Here is a 12,715-nt window from a genome sequence, read left to right as displayed (position 1 = left end):
TTATAAGGTTTAGAATTGGCATGTCATTTTATCTAGCCAGGACATAGAAAACAGGGTAGTTCTTAATAATTAAAGAAGTCCAGGAACTAGGTATAAACAAAAAAGGGACAAATTATCATTCTAATAAACAACAGTAAGAAGAAAGAAGCAAGAATTTCTTGTTCAATCAAATTACATTGAATATTAAGAAGAGGGCCAAAACACTGTCAAAATGGAGATAACAAAATAATATTAAGACTATCCATCTCGTATCTGATAGAAACTCAACACTGAAATCAGAATTACTTATTTATACACCTTACTATCTTGTATATTTATTCTTTATAATCTTTAGGGAAATAGAAGTCTAGATGCCTGAGTCTCCTCTGCTTTTTTTTTCCACAACCTCAGAAAAGCTTGAAGCCACTTTGCTAGGCTTCTTCAAAATAATACAAATAAACAAAGAAAAACAAACAAAAATGCAAAAAATATGCTGTTCACACATTGAAGGGTTTTTTTTTTTCTGTTTGAAAACTAAATTTTCAGAATGCCATTTGTTTGTATACATTGCTATAGAATATCATGTGGTTCATATACGTGTGATCACAGACTTTATTGATGTTACTATATTAGTTGCAGGCATATTTGTGATTGTATAAAGTATTCTGAATCCTGCATTGCTCACATAGTTTACTAAGAATGCCCTTTATGTCACTCTCATTCTTTATGCCACTCTCATTCTAGTTAGCTGACATTCACCTGAGTTGCAACATCATCCCATCCAGCTGTCATTTCTATAGAGACCTATGACATTAATGAGTGATGCCTTATACATATGTATATTTCAGTGACATACATTAGAATGGGAAAACACTGAGGAAGAAATGTAGACTTGCTTGCTCAACTCAGGATAATATTATTTCTTTATTTTTTCCATGAATTTTTCATCAGCCCCAAATACTGATTTTGTCAGAGGGATCAAGCTACTTTTTTGAGGAAAACCTACTGATATGAACCAAAATGTCTGATGTTGCCACAGATGGTTCACAAAATGCCATGGGGGGAATGGGCATTACAGTGGGTTAAAAGTAAGACATATCTTGAGTATATTTTTTTCCTGTCCAGAGCACAAGAGTGCTCTGGTCACAAACTAGAATACTGAAGCTAGGGTGTTTGTGTGTGAGTGTTGGTGTGTATAAGCTGGAAGATTTTAATTTGGAAAAACCTCCAAAAAGCAAATAAGGCCAATTCAAGAAAAGAAAAAGTGTTAGGGTACAAATAAATTGTTGAGGATAGACAGGAGAATGGTAATATACACAAGGACAAATGAGAGACCAGGAACAGGAGCCAGAACAAAGTGTGGCTGCAGATGCGGAAAAGTATAAAGAAGCAAAACATCCAGAGTAAAGACAGAGAAAGAGAGAATATGTCATAGAGTTAATCTTTCCTTCATAACACCAAACAAAATCAATAAAACATTTTTATAAGTAGTTATTGCTGTCATGAGGTAAGATAGGAGAGGTTTTAATAATCTCACAAAGAATATGAAATATCAAAAGGAACATCATCCTTTATAATGGGATATTGAAAAATATTTGACTAACATTGGGAGAAAGATAAGGATGACAATATACATACTCATATTTTATTGATGTTCATTGCACAATAGGATAAGAATGTCTAAAAGGTACAAGACTTGAAATGAATAAAAATATGATGTATAATAATTTACATAGAAAAACACAATATAATCTGTTTGCATTATTATAAATAACAAGCAAATATAATAAAGCATATAGAAACAAAGACAATATGCAATATATTCTTTTATATACACTGAACAGATCACTGAAAAATACAATTTGAACATCATAATTTTTATAGATATAAAAAATAACAAAACCTGTAAATGAGCTATTATATATGCATATATATATTCAGAAACATAACTACCAAACATTAAAGAAAAACATGATAGTGCTTTTATGACATGGAATGTCATGCTCACAGATTTGAAAGTATTAGTAAATATATCGTAGTCATCTGTTGGTGTAATCTTTAAAATTAATGTAACTCTATCCAAAACCTTAGCAGAATTTTTGGCATAACTTGGAATGCTATTTAAGTGGAAAATCTAAAAATCTTAATACCAGCCAAGATAATTGTGAAGAAGTAGAATCAGTGATATTGTAGAAACTTTACACTATTGTAGAAACATACATACTGTAGAAAATTATGTTAATAGATATCTAAATTTATTATAGGATCAAGTTACCTAGAAGCTAAGGCTTTTGCAAAGAACTAAAAAGCCATGGAACAGGGTATATTGTTCCTTGCTATATAATAATACTAATGCATTTTTGTGCTATAGTCATATGTAGTATAACATAATATTAACTTTATCACATATGGTATGAAAACCAAATTCCAGACCAATAATGCATTTAAATATAAGATTTATACCCATGCTTTTTAAAGAAAACAAAGGAGAACATATTTAATTGCCATCAAAGATTCTTAATAAATGTATGCATGAAGGGTAATATAAAATGTGAATTGCTCTAAAATAATGTCATATCAAGAACAATTGACTTTGAAAAGGTAGATCAAACACTGAGTGACAAATACAGTCACTCTGCTGAGAAGAGAAACTATATTCAAGATAAACAAAACATACCTTAGATGGTCAATTCAAAAGAAAAGATAAGATCAACATCAACATGTTGATAGCCAAAGTACATGACTTGAAACAGAAAATGGATCCCACAGATTGAGTTATTAAATTATCAGGCTGGCAAGCCAAGTACAGGTAAGATTCTGCACAGAGCCTTACCAACCTAAGACAGAAGTGGATTGCTTTAGATAATGCATATTCCATGATGAATAAGAAAGGCATTCTTGTCAGAATGATCTAAGATAGGCTCAGTCTTGTTTATGAAATGAAAAAGGGTGAGAGGTTTGTTCCTTTGGGGATGCTTGGGAATAATCTGACATGGGCCAAGGACAAGGAAATGGGCTGCTTGACAAGAATATGACATTAGTCCAGGACAAGGAAGTAGGCTTCCAGCAGGAATTTGACATTAGTTTAAAACAAAGAAGTGATTTCAGTCAGGAATCTAAATCTTAGGCCAGAACAACGAAGTAATTTCAATCAGGAATCTAAATTCTAGGCTGGGAACAAGGAAGTAGTCTCAGACATTAACATAACTTTGGGCTAGGACAGGGAAGTAGGCTCAAATATTTTGGTCATCCTGATAAGCCCTTAGAAACAGTGATCAAGGGAGTGTTCATGGAACTTTCTTTACTGTCTTTCTTGTTCTTTGACTATTTATGTTTATTGTCTTACTTGTTCCTTGACTATTTGCATCTATTGTATTGCTAGTTCCTCAACATAGAACTGACCTTAATACTTGCATGTAATTAAAATGTTATTAAAGTAAAAAGGAGGAGGGCAGACGGGATAGGAGTTTTCTAAGGAAGGGAAATAGGGAAAGGGGATGACATCTGAAATGTAAATAAATAAAATATCCAATAAAAAAAAACAAAAAAAAGAGAAGAAAGGAAAAGAAAAAAGAAAAGAAAAGAAAAGAAAAGAAAAGAAAAGAAAAGGAAAGAAAAGAAAAAAAAAAGAAAACTCAACGGAACATATGAAGAGATCCAAGCCAAACACTGGATGGAGCTTGGGGAACTGTGTGGAAGAGAGAAAAAAAATGTAAGACCTAGAGGGGTAGAGGATACCAGGAGACTATAGACCTCAGAATCAACCAAGCAGGGGTTATAGTGGCTTTCAGAGACTAGAGTGATAATTGCAGAGCCTGCCTGGGTCTTCCCTAGGCCCTCTACACATACTTTGTGGTTGTTTAGCTTCAGGTTTTTGGGGAACTCCTAATTGTGGAAGTAGGGTATCTCTGACTCTTTTGTATGCTCTTGATACCCTTTTCTTCCTACTGCTTTCTCTGATCCAGCCTTTATATGAGGGTTTGTCCCTAGTCTTATTGAATCTTGTTATGTTGTGATTGATTTATATCCCTGGGAATTCACCTCTTTTCTGGAAATAACATAGGATCTGGAGGAGAGGGAAAGGGATATGGGGGTAGGATTAGTTAAGTGGGGGGAGGCTGTAGTTGAGAAAAAAGAAAATTCAAAAAACTAATTTACAAAAGAGTAGATTTTTTCTTGTTTCAAAGTTTTAAATTGAAAATAGATTCTTTTCTCATATAATATATCCTGATCTTAACTCTCTACCTCTCTACCACTCCCAGAACCTTCATTTTCCCCTTATATTTTGAGTTACTTGGTTTCTATGTCTTATTAGAAAAGAACATCCTTCTTAGAGATAGCAACCAAACAGGACCTGGTTTAAATACATGTAGGCCCTGTATGGGTCTTCCTTCTTCCTGGGTTTAGTTGGCCATTGGCCAATGGGACAGAGTAAGCTGAAGTGGTAGGCAGGCTTCAACTCTTATGAGTATGACAGAAGGACTTCTGGAGACTGCTGTAGTGAGACAAATCTACTTTATTATTTCAGGAATAGGGTATATAAAGGTTTTTTATCGGTACAGGTAGAAAAAAACTATTGTCATTTGGTCATAAGAACATGTGGGTTTAAAGAGTTGACTGATTATAATACAGTATCTAAAACAACTAAAAAATGAAAGAAATTTGTACTGTGATGCTTCATAAATACAATGCAGTGATGGTAATGAGCACGGCCTCTTGTATGAAACAACAAGGACAATCTTAGTGAGCTATGCAATGCATTACATAATTCCTATTATCTAAGGATTTGAACTTGAATAAAAGTTTATAGGATAGAAACCACAGGATTCTTGGTTTTAAACATAGCCAAGAAGTCATACAGAACAAATAAACAATATCAGGACAGACAATCAAAGAAATCTGAGTAAATTCTCCAAGATAAACAAATAACAGTAATCATTAGTCATGTTTCTTATATGTCACCTCTGCAGTAAATTGATCAGTCTATACCTATGGAATTTTTTTTACAATTATCATTGAGATTTATTATTTAAATTCTTAAAAGTAAAAGGTAAAAATTAAGATGCTAATCATCAAATAGTTCAATTTTTATAAAAATAGCTATAATCTGTCTACATAGAATGAGAGCATTAAGTATTATTTAGGTATTTCTAAAGGCTGATTTTGTGAGTTATCTCCACTCCTTCATTTTGCATCTCTCTATAGATAAACACTTCCAAAACATTTATAACATTTACCAATATGTATTTATTATTTATAAACAAATCAATAATAAAGAGTGATATTAAGTGTACCCTGTGGAGAAATATTTTGAATAATGTGTTATATATATTTAATTCAAAATTACAAAATATGTGACACCAAAAATAAATTATTATGATATACAAATTACTGCCAACATTCTAATGACATCTTAACAATATCTGGTAAAGAGGAATATATATTATTGTTGAATGAAAAACGCAATTCTCCTGCCTGAGTTTATTTTATTTTTAGAATTATTTTATTCTGTTTATATAAATATTTTGCCTATGTTTTAAGTCTTGGGATTTTGCTCCAGAGGAAGATAGATGAAGGAACCATATGGTTTGAAAAAGGAGTTACAGACAGGCATAAGCCACCATCAAGGTTCTGGGAATTGAACCCACTTTTTCTGAAAGTGAATACTAGATTCTAAACCACTGAACAACCTTTCTAGCTTGATCTAGCCTGATTTTAAACTCAGTGATAATGTCTTTTTTTCTATGAACCTTTTTGTTTGTTCGAAAGGCAGAATCACCTATCATTGGATTCCATTTAGATTTTCTTTTGAAACAAATCTTCTACTGCCCAGTTTCATAGTCATTTGGAAGAAGAAATGAAGAATAAGGATTTTAGAATACAATGTCTTAATCATTTTTCATTTCTTTGAATCTTAATTTTATCATCTGTAAGCAAAGGAAACAGAATATCAATAGTAAAAATAAATCTCTATCTCTATGTATGCTTTTGTTCATAAAATATTTACATGCCAATGAAATAATTTCCATAATACATATTTACATTGGAGCTTTTTTACTTATTGCTGGTGAATAGTCCACACCTGGATCAGTTCTCAACAGTGGTGCATTGCCTACACAGACACAGTGAAATAAATATTTTTAAATTGCTTATGATTACATTTACATTTAATATTTATTCAAAAGACATTATTCTAATCAAATTTTGGTGTTGTTGTAAATTTCATTATAAAACTTTATGTTAAACAAAATATCCAGTACTCAGAATAAGAGGAGTCAGTATATCTGGCAAAATTAATAATAACAGATATAACATAAGAAATGTGATGGTTTTTATAAAGAACACAATTTCTATGTATTGTGATTCAAAAATAACGTAACCACAGTCAAGAGGTAGTAAAATGAATGGCTAGGGATTTCATGGAGATCCATTTTTTTTTCTGGGAAAAAAATGGAAGAAGTGCTAGGCTGGTAAGCAGCTTATGTTCACTTCTGAGTGATTTCACACAAATATAATTTTGTATAGAGGTGTTTTTAGGCCACCAATTTTTGGTTGAGAATGTGTTCCTGGTCAAGAAAGAACATGATATCCAGCATTTATGATCAACAAACTGAAGAGTTATATAAGCCAAAGAGAACAAATGCTCGTCTGCCTTTTTCAGGAGAGAACCAAGAGAAATACAAACTTCTTAGATGGATTATCCCAAGATGATAAAATGTTATGGGAACTCCAAACCATAAAATAATTTTTACTGCTGCTTCATAATTGTAACTTTACTGCTATTATGAATTGCAATGTAAATATCTGATGCTCTTGGCAACCCCTGTGAAAAGGTCCTTCAACCCCAAAAGCGATCATTACCCACATGTTGAGAACCTCTGTATCAAAAAAAGATAAAGACAATGAAATCAGGATGTCTGGTTAAGCATGCATATCCATCTTTTTCAACTACCAGTGTTTGTTATTCTCAGGCCTTGAGCCCCACCTCAGATTAACTCTGATTTCTCTCACAGTATTTCAAACTATAACATCAGATTCCTATGCTTTTGTCAGGACATGGAATATTGTGAAGCTTCTCAGCTTCCCTGATGGTAACTTGTTGTGACTAATTTTAGTTCTTATCTATCATCTATGTATCATCTAGCTATGATCTATATCATCTACGTATCTATATCTTCAAATTGCTCATATGTCTACTGTCTACAAATCTACCTACCTATCTATCAATATTCCAATAGTTCAGTCTCACTGGGATCAATGACTAATGTACCATCTTTATATGTTTAAAGTTTACAAAGATTCTTATATACTTATTAATTTTTTATTCTCCAGGTAAATATTACATTTCTCCTCTCTTAGTTCTTACATAATTAGAGCTATATAGGGAACGTAACGTCTCAGTGTTCGCAAGAGTTGTCAATACAGAAGTATTCTAAAAGCAGAGAGAAATTTATTGGGAAGCCAAAGCAAACAGAATTCTCTTCTCTGAGATTTCTTAGTACTTGTTGAACACATATGTACTGTGTGGACTTCTGAAAGTTGGATATTACATATGATAATTTACCAACATAGATTAGGATTCAGAATCTTTCTCTTTAAAGATAATGATTAAGTCCTATTTTATTTTCCAGTTTTCAGCTTTCTGTGACTATAATTACTAATTTGAGCAACTAGGAAATTGAAAAATGCTTCTGGAGTACAGATGTTTTCAATAAAGCTTTACTTGTTTAAACCTGTATTCTTCCCCAAAACTCCAGTTTTGTCTTTCGTAATGAAAGTCCCTTTACATTTTTCTGGTTATTATTTATTTTGCTTTGCTCATTTATCACATGAATCCAATTCTGTTACCATTTGCTTGCCTTTTGTCAGTCAGTCTCTGTATATCACAATATTTTTAAATGTATATGGAGCACATTTTGCTCATTTCCAATCTCTGATGCAGAATTACAAAATGTATACTCCTTGAGTACATCCCAGCCAAGAGATAACTTTTGTTTTTTACCAAGGGGAATGTTATCTGAAGAATATATCTCTTTGAATTTTTTAGTAATATTTAAATTTCAAGATTTTTCCATCAATGCTTGGAATCTTGAAAACTTGGTAGTAATGAATGGTACTATGACATAATGTCCAATTTCCACAGCGTCGGACAGCAAATTCCAAATCTGAATGTGATATATTATGCAGTACAGGGAAGAGTTCATCGGATCTGAATTTTACACTTGCTTCTACTTTGCCTTTGGATGCATCTAAGTGTATAGCCCTTGTTTCAATACACAAACATTGATTTCTTCGGAATTGAGGTACATCTATCTAGATTTTCCCAGTAACAGTTCCTCAGATAGAATTTTAATTGAGATCATTTTAAACATTTCTCTGAGCTCTGAAATAAATATAAGCAAGCAAGAACATGATGCCTAAGAAGCAAAAATGTGGATTCTGGAGATACCGCTTAAGGAGATTAATGCTCTTTGCAAATAGTCTACACAGGGGAGGAAGTAAGCATGCCTGCATACCATGAGAGAACAGAAGAGTTGTCTATAGTCGAAGGCCTTACACTTTAAACACTTTAAACTTCCATCACTGCCATTCTATAACTCTCATGAGGAAACAAATCCCAAGGATTTGGAAGAAACCACTCTACAGACCATACACATATTGCTTTGAGAAATGAGATAGAGAGGGCTTAAAATGAAGGGTAAAGCATCAATGCAGTCCTCAGAATACTGGATTAAGCTGACAGGGAGGAGAAAAGAGGCAGGAGCCTGACATTTTTGTGAGCTGGAATTAAAATTATTTTGGAACTCATACATACACAATTTATATAGATTGTTACTCTTGTTTCCCAACTCCCAGAAACCCCAAACACACTGGAATTTTCTCCTTTTCTTCCTGAGACTAAGCATGTATTTTGACTCCTTTGGATCTGTGTTCTTTTTCTAAGTTTCTAAATATTCATTTAACATCACATGACATGGATGGCAATGATCATAGCAGAATAGCCCATGGGATGGCATGGTGCTTAAAAGCCATTACATGTAACTTGCACACTTAGCACTTGTAAATGCAAGCATTTTATTGAAAACATTGAACTTTCATTTTCATTAATGTTGAAAAATGAAAGTTACATTTTATTGATATTTGTTTGAAATTTAAATGCAAAAATCATTTGGTAAAATCAAAATGTATTTCACTACAAAGTCAGGTTTGTGCTTCATGTTGTGGATTCAAATGGATCCCTGATACAGATGATGATAAAATTTCAAAATAGATATGTATGTTTTTAGAGGGAACAGGATGTCTGTAGAATTCCAAACAGCATGAAAATGCTCAATTTGATTCTTTTCAAGTGTGGATAGAGTTAATTTCTGCCAACTTCTCTGCCTCTTTGTCTTTGTTTCTGTGAAGCTATCTGATGTCATTCTAGGATTCATTTCCCTAAGAAACTAACAGTGTATCTGTTTCCAAGTTTGCCTTAGAATTCACGCAGAACTGAAACTCTGAGACAAATTTTACTGTTTAGTTTTTTAGGTTTTTTTTTGTTGTTGTTTTGCTTTGTTTTTAGTTTTAAGGGATTTTCTAATTTTATTTTCTTTTATTTTTGAAGATAATTTTGCCATTATATATATGTACATGTATATGTGTATGTGTATGTATATGTATATATAAAAATCTTAGTGGTGTATATTTAACCCAGTTTGGTGTCTAGTTCTTTAGCCTTTGTCTTTTCCAGCTTGGCAATGTGAGGTACAGACGTAGGACCAGGGATGTTGTCTCCCCAGTGGCAGCAGATCTCATCGTATCTATCATTGTAATTGGTCTTAATAGCTTCCACCAGCTTAGCCAGAGCACCCTTGTCTTCCAAGTTAACCTTTGTGAGAGAAACAGTGGTGAACATCTTTCTGTGGACCAGGTGCCCCAGGCTGGCCTTTACCTTCATGATACAATAGGGCACCCCCATCTTCTGACACAGGGCAGGCAGGAAAACCACCAGCTCAGTGGTTTCTACATCATGGGCAATCATCACCAGTTGAGCCTTCTTGTTCTCCACCAAGGTGGTGACTGTATTGACTCCTGGTCAGAGGATAGATGATCACTTAGTTGGAGTGTCCCCTTTGCCAGTAGATTTTTCATCAGCACAGGTCACTAGTCTTTGCATCTTCTGCTTTTTCTCTGGGCTGTACTTGTTGGCAAGCTTAAGCAACTGGGTTGCTGTTGGCCAGTTCAGTGCCTTGGTGAACTAATTAATGGTAGGTTTTTTTGAGCCACTTTTTTTTAATTAAGTATATTTTATTTATATTTTATTTATTTACACTTCAAATGTTATCGCTCTTTCTGGTTTCCCATTTGCAAACCCCCTATCCAGTCTCCTCTTACCATGTTTCTATGAGGATGCTCCCCCACCCACCCACCCACTCCTGCCTCACCACCCTAGCATTCTTCTACATGGGGCCATTAAGACTTCACAGGACCAAGGACCACTCCTCCCACTGATGCCACATAAGGCCCCTTCAGCCCCTTCATTCCTTTCCCTAAGTCTTCCATTGGGGTCCTTGTGCTCAGTCCGATGGTTGACTGTGGGCATCTGCATCTGTATTGATCAGGATCTGGCAGAGCCTCTCAGGAAACAGCTGTTATCAGGTTCCTGTCAACAAGCACTTCTTGGCAACCACAATAGAGTCTGGGTTTGGTGTTTGCAGGTGGGATATATCCCCATTGGGACAGTCTCTGGATGGCTTTTCCTTCAGTCTCTGCTCTACTCTTTGTCCCTTTATTTCCTTTAGACAGGAGCAATTCTGGGTTAAAATTTTGGAGATGGATAGGTGAGCCCTTTATAGAGGATACTTATTTGCCGCTGTAGCCTCTTGAAGCAGGGACATTTGATGAAGTGTGTGATATCTCTTTTGAGCTGGACATCCTGCCCAATGCTGAAGTTCTTGGGCCTTTTGGCAAACAAAGGTTTGACATCATTTTTGGCCTCCTGTTTCTTCACAATGGTGAGGGCAGGGGCTACCATTCTTCCCTTTGGCCTTCTTTCCTTTGGGTATCTTGCTCAGTTGGAGGAAAAAAAACTAGATATTTTTGTTTTGTTTTGATAGTAATTTTGATTACACTTTGCTAGATTGCTTGACCATGAACTCGTATTTCCTTGTAGAAGATGACCCTGACAGCTTTTTTTTTTTTAATCTTTTAATGAATTGTACTCTACTCTGGAGAAATCAGGATTATGTTTACTCTCTTGGGGAAAACTATCATTTTAATTTCTTAATTATATTATATTAGATTTAAACTGTATGTGTGTATGCATATCTCTCTCATTTCTCTTTGTATCTCTGTCTGTCTCTGTCTTTCTGTGTGTGCATATGTGTTACTGTGTGTGTGTGTATGTATGTGTGTGTGTTTGTTGTGTCCATGTGGAGAGAAACAGATATACATATGTTTACTCTCATGCAGATCAGATAATAAACTCAGATGTAGTTTCTCAGGAACCATCTTCTCCATCCCCCTTTTAAATAAGCTCTCACACTGGCCTTAAATTCACCAAGTTGAGGCTAAGCTGGCTGTCGAGACAGTTCCAAGTATCTCTGACTTCTCCTCCACCATGCCTGTATTCAAAGTGCAAGCTGCCGTGCCTGTCTTTTGTATATGCATGTAGTCTCTGTGGTTGTGATGAGATTACAGATACATGCTGATACATATGGCTTAACCTGGGTTTGAGGGATATGAATTTTAGTTTTTCACATTTGCTCAGCAAGGGATTTATCCACTAGGTCATCTCCATGCCATAAAATTGCTTGCTATTATTTTTTCCTTAATATATTAGCTGTCATTAGAAACCTCTGATTATATGCAAAGGAGCACACTTTGGTGACAGGAATGGTATTTCCAAGCCAGCTTTCCTTAACTTTCCAGTTTTCATTCAAGATTACTTTGGCCATTCAGAATCTTTTGTGGTTCCATCAACATTTTAAACTATTTTTAGTTCTATAAAAATGTCACTGGAATTTTGACAGGGATTACCATGCCTCTGTAGAAGGCTTTGTTTCATACATATGCTTTAGTAACCCTAGTGCACACCAGAGGCCTGGAACTATCTCCACATTTAGTGTGCCTTCTTCAATTTCTTTAATCACTGATTTATGCATTTTAGTATGCAGACCTCTTACCTCCTTGCTGAAATTTATTCCAAAGTGTTTTCACATAAGCAGGCTTTTGAGCTTCTATTTCAGATAGTTTCTTGTGATTGTACAAATATGGTACTGGTTTCATACATTGATTCTGTAGGCTTCACTTTAAACGAATTTGTTTTCTACTTCTGAAAGAATTGGGGGAGTCTCTTTTAGTGTTTTTACACATCATCCAATGTTATCTAAAAACAGGCAATTTATTCCCTTCCTTTTGAAATTGCATGTCATTCATTTTTACCAACTTTCTAAACAGATGCTCTTGCACATGTCTATTTGAAAGCAAAGACCTTATACAAAGATCATCTTCTTCAAGGTATGTAGCAGGTGGGGACATTTGTACGCGGTTGGCACGAAGCACTACTCCAGCCTGAAGCTGCTTACAAATGCTCAGAACATAAGCCCTTCAAATTGACTTCCAAATAAAAAGAGAAGCAGATGTCTAGCCTGGAGTTCAGACTTTACACGCATACCTGTCAGCTTATTTCTCTTTGTATCTCAGGAATTCAGAAGAAAAACTACCCCTCCCCATGCTGCCATTCCACATTTCC

At 34.6% G+C, this 12,715-nt stretch overlaps 1 pseudogene; it reads right to left on the bottom strand.

The window, feature by feature from the left end:
• Positions 1-9,667: 9,667 nt before the first annotated feature.
• LOC114619372 lies at positions 9,668-12,249 on the bottom strand (annotated as a pseudogene).
• Between the last annotated feature and the right edge of the window lie 466 nt (positions 12,250-12,715).

Source organism: Grammomys surdaster, unplaced genomic scaffold, assembly GCF_004785775.1.
Source record: "Grammomys surdaster isolate TR1022 unplaced genomic scaffold, NIH_TR_1.0 150, whole genome shotgun sequence".
Taxonomy (NCBI): Eukaryota; Metazoa; Chordata; class Mammalia; order Rodentia; family Muridae; genus Grammomys; species Grammomys surdaster.
The sequence above is the reverse complement of the archived record's forward strand: the minus strand, read 5'-3'. Positions and strand labels throughout refer to the sequence as shown.